At 51.2% G+C, this 5,000-nt stretch overlaps 1 non-coding gene across 1 annotated transcript in view; it reads right to left on the reverse strand.

The window, feature by feature from the left end:
• Positions 1-62, reverse strand: part of LOC126452458 (small subunit ribosomal RNA) — a 1,908-nt gene extending 1,846 nt beyond the window's left edge. Inside the window, exon 1 of the ribosomal RNA XR_007584621.1 lies at positions 1-62. This exon is cut by the window's left edge and continues 1,846 nt beyond it. This is a non-coding gene — a ribosomal RNA (small subunit ribosomal RNA).
• Between the last annotated feature and the right edge of the window lie 4,938 nt (positions 63-5,000).

Raw genomic sequence — 5,000 nt, forward strand, 5'->3', positions numbered from 1 at the left:
TGAGACATGCATGGCTTAATCTTTGAGACAAGCATATGACTACTGGCAGGATCAACCAGGGAGCTGCGTCAACTAGAGCTGAGCAGCCGGCCGCCCGGGAGTGTGTCCCGGGGGCCCGCGCGAACACGCAAGCGTCCGCTCAATTATTCTGCAAACAGGAGGAGGCTGAGCTCCCCTGCACAACACACCTCGAAACCCTCTCAGGTCCCGGCGGCGCGCAGCGCCGTCCTAAGTACTTGGTCGGGTTCGAGAGAGGCGCAATCGCCCGGAGTTAGGCGAGTAGACGCTTTAGGTGCGACCACCCGTGCTCCCAACTGAGCTTGCCGCTGCCGACAGAGGCCCGGGAGCGTGCTGTCGTGGCATTGCCGGCGGGAGACAACACGCGCCACCTACGGTGACCGGCAGCTCCAACGCCAGCGCCACAGAAGGACAAAAGCCCTACTTGGGTGCCGAAGCGAACTCTCCCAGCACAGCGCACGCGCCAACACGTCCGCACAGCTGCGATACAAACCACCTGCGAGAACCGCTGGGGCGACCGAGCAGCAGACGGCGTCGCGGCGCCGAGCGCCGGGCGGCGGCGCATCCTCAGCGCACAAAGTCCTCAATCGGACCAGCACACTGCAGATGGCCACCGCGCTTCGCACCGGGCCCGCGAGGACCTACTTTGGCCGCAAGGCGCCGCGAGCAGGGGGCGCCGGCGCGCAGCTGCGCCGCCTGCCGCGTCCGTCGGCCGGCGCGCCTGCCACCGGCCGCCCCCACCAGCCGGCTGTAGCGCGTGCGCCCACGCACCGCGCTGCCAGCACGCCGGGCGGCCCCCCCTCACCGGCCGGGGACGGTCCCACCCAGCCACCGCCGCGTATCGCCTCACACCCAGATCCCCTTTCACGTTCGTGGGCATGGTGGGTCCCCTTTCACGTTCGTGGGCATGGTGGGTATCCCTGAAACAACCGGTTAATAGCTCGACCGATCGTCGCCAACACTGATTCACCTCTAGCGAGAACAACCGCACCACAACGGGTTACCGGTTGTTCATTTGCGTAACGTCACCAGCAAACGTACACGTCCATCGCCATTTGCAACGAGTATTGCATGCCTGTGTCAGGTGTCACAACACACTACGTCTGCCCACATAGACGCAACAACATGTGCACGCCTAGAGAACACGTGGAAGGTAGACCCCGTACGTATGCGGTGTCCATTGCGCGAACGACTGTCAGCCCGCCTCTGCAGCATGTCGCAGATGTGGAACGCGGTGCAACATGCTATCACGGTGTGTGAGAAGAGACGACTACGTCCGAATACACGCTCCACTACATCAACAGACTGCTCATGCTGATCGCCATCCAGGGCGTCCGTTCCTCCCACACGTCTGTATGGCGTACCACACTGCAATCCAGCTCTTATAGGGAGACGACACGTAGCTGCGTGCACAATATTTGGACTGTATGGTCCGCCGTTGCTAGGCGCTGTCGTCATACGGTCACATGGGCCACGATGTATCATTCAGTACATACGGAGCAATGTGCAGTACAGTTTGTGGGTTTTGCGTACATCGGCGGACAGGTGACAGGCCGTACCACAACGTAGGCTGAGTACGTCGGCATGCGAAGGGCATTGAACATGCAAACTTCTCACCGACCAGCTTGCGAAGGCAGGGGGGAAGGGGGGGGGGCATGTACGTCCTGCTGCTATCCACACTACAGTGTATAGCAGGAGCATGTGGAAAGTCAGCAACACCTGCAAGGTGTTTAACATGACGCGATACACAGGGGACCGGGCAGTGCGAGTAGCGAACTATATTGCGAGGGTTGCGGTTAGGCAACACTACACTACTTTAACGGGTTGCATAACAATTACAGAGCAGGTTCAGCGACAACGTGCGTCAGGTTAAGGCGCAATATAGTTTAGGTTACGGCGCACTTTAGGTTAGGTTAAGGCACATTATAGGTTAGGTTAAGGCACAACATGGGTTACGTTAAGGCACAACATGGGTTACGTTAAGGCACAACATGGGTTAGGTTAAGGCACAACATGGGTTAGGTTAAGGCACAACATGGGTTAGGTTAAGGCACAACATGGGTTAGGTTAAGGCACAACATGGGTTAGGTTAAGGCACAACATGGGTTAGGTTAAGGCACAACATGGGTTAGGTTAAGGCACAACATGGGTTAGGTTAAGGCACAACATGGGTTAGGTTAAGGCACAACATGGGTTAGGTTAAGGCACAACATGGGTTAGGTTAAGGCACAACATGGGTTAGGTTAAGGCACAACATGGGTTAGGTTAAGGCACAACATGGGTTAGGTTAAGGCACAACATGGGTTAGGTTAAGGCACAACATGGGTTAGGTTAAGGCACAACATGGGTTAGGTTAAGGCACAACATGGGTTAGGTTAAGGCACAACATGGGTTAGGTTAAGGCACAACATGGGTTAGGTTAAGGCACAACATGGGTTAGGTTAAGGCACAACATGGGTTAGGTTAAGGCACAACATGGGTTAGGTTAAGGCACAACATGGGTTAGGTTAAGGCACAACATGGGTTAGGTTAAGGCACAACATGGGTTAGGTTAAGGCACAACATGGGTTAGGTTAAGGCACAACATGGGTTAGGTTAAGGCACAACATGGGTTAGGTTAAGGCACAACATGGGTTAGGTTAAGGCACAACATGGGTTAGGTTAAGGCACAACATGGGTTAGGTTAAGGCACAACATGGGTTAGGTTAAGGCACAACATGGGTTAGGTTAAGGCACAACATGGGTTAGGTTAAGGCACAACATGGGTTAGGTTAAGGCACACCATGGGTTAGGTTAAGGCACACCATGGGTTAGGTTAAGGCACACCATGGGTTAGGTTAAGGCACAACATGGGTTAGGTTAAGGCACAACATGGGTTAGGTTAAGGCACAACATGGGTTAGGTTAAGGCACAACATGGGTTAGGTTAAGGCACAACATGGGTTAGGTTAAGGCACAACGTAGGTTAGGTTAAGGCACAACGTGGGTTAGGTTAAGGCACAACGTGGGTTAGGTTAAGGCACAACGTGGGTTAGGTTAAGGCACAACGTGGGTTAGGTTAAGGCACAACATGGGTTAGGTTAAGGCACAACATGGGTTAGGTTAAGGCACACCATGGGTTAGGTTAAGGCACAACATGGGTTAGGTTAAGGCACAACATGGGTTAGGTTAAGGCACAACATGGGTTAGGTTAAGGCACAACATGGGTTAGGTTAAGGCACAACATGGGTTAGGTTAAGGCACAACATGGGTTAGGTTAAGGCACAACATGGGTTAGGTTAAGGCACAACGTAGGTTAGGTTAAGGCACAACGTGGGTTAGGTTAAGGCACAACATGGGTTAGGTTAAGGCACAACATGGGTTAGGTTAAGGCACAACATGGGTTAGGTTAAGGCACAACATGGGTTAGGTTAAGGCACAACATGGGTTAGGTTAAGGCACAACATGGGTTAGGTTACGGCACAACATGGGTTACGTTACGGCACAACATGGGTTACGTTACGGCACAACATGGGTTACGTTACGGCACAACATGGGTTACGTTACGGCACAACATGGGTTACGTTACGGCACAACATGGGTTACGTTACGGCACAACATGGGTTACGTTACGGCACAAATTAGGTTAGGTTACGGCACAAATTAGGTTAGGTTAAGGCACAAATTAGGTTAGGTTAAGGCACAAATTAGGTTAGGTTAAGGCACAAATTAGGTTAGGTTAAGGCACAAATTAGGTTAGGTTAAGGCACAAATTAGGTTAGGTTAAGGCACAAATTAGGTTAGGTTAAGGCACAAATTAGGTTAGGTTAAGGCACGATATAGGTTAGGTTAAGGCACGATATAGGTTAGGTTAAGGCACGATATAGGTTAGGTTAAGGCACGATATAGGTTAGGTTAAGGCACGATATAGGTTAGGTTAAGGCACGATATAGGTTAGGTTAAGGCACGATATAGGTTAGGTTAAGGCACGATATAGGTTAGGTTAAGGTACGATATAGGTTAGGTTAAGGTACGATATAGGTTAGGTTAAGGTACGATATAGGTTAGGTTAAGGTACGATATAGGTTAGGTTAAGGTACGATATAGGTTAGGTTAAGGTACGATATAGGTTAGGTTAAGGTACGATATAGGTTAGGTTAAGGTACGATATAGGTTAGGTTAAGGTACGATATAGGTTAGGTTAAGGTACGATATAGGTTAGGTTAAGGTACGATATAGCGTAGGTTCAGATACACATTGTTGTAGGGAAAGGTGTATTGGGGGGGGGGGGCGGCAGGTTCGTTGATAGTGATTATCGTAATTGGATGCCTGCGGTATTATCCGATTTGTCACGTCAGGATGCACTTTTGGCTCATGACAGGCGGCGCTCCGATTCCATGGTTGTGGCAGATCTGTGTCTTTCATTCCTGCCATTGTTTGTGTGCTGTGACAGGAGGCAGTATTGTGATGTTGGGTGCACCACTGTGTAGGACATGTGTGGGTGTTCGTGGCTTAGCTGAGCAATGTGCGGATGTCGGAAGGGTGGGATATTGTGTTTTCTGGGTGGACCTCCCGGTCTGGTAATGATAGTGTGGATTGTGTCATGTGGCGGAGAGGATGCACTGGATGTTCTTCCATGCTGGTGGTTAGATATTGTGTGTGATAAGAGAGTAGTGTGTGATAAGAGTGTCTGGCTGACGTGTGGTTCTCATTGTGTGCAGAGTCTTTCAGCATGTATAGGGACGGTTGTATATATTATCTGTATTCTGATGGCTCTGCATCTATTACTAATCAGTGCCGTGTATACGGTTACTCTAGTTCCAGTCGAAACTGTTCTATCTCTGTACATTAGTGACACTGCGGCTCCACTATGTTGCCGCCCCTGTCGGCCGTTTCCCCCAGTGTATGGCTAATGATTATCAGCAATCAGTCTATTAGTCAATACCGGTAGTGTGACGACGTCAAATGTCCGGGATGGGGGAAGCTACACCCTTCCCGTGGGTC

This window comes from Schistocerca serialis, unplaced genomic scaffold (assembly GCF_023864345.2).
Source record: "Schistocerca serialis cubense isolate TAMUIC-IGC-003099 unplaced genomic scaffold, iqSchSeri2.2 HiC_scaffold_875, whole genome shotgun sequence".
In the NCBI taxonomy this organism is placed as follows: Eukaryota; Metazoa; Arthropoda; class Insecta; order Orthoptera; family Acrididae; genus Schistocerca; species Schistocerca serialis.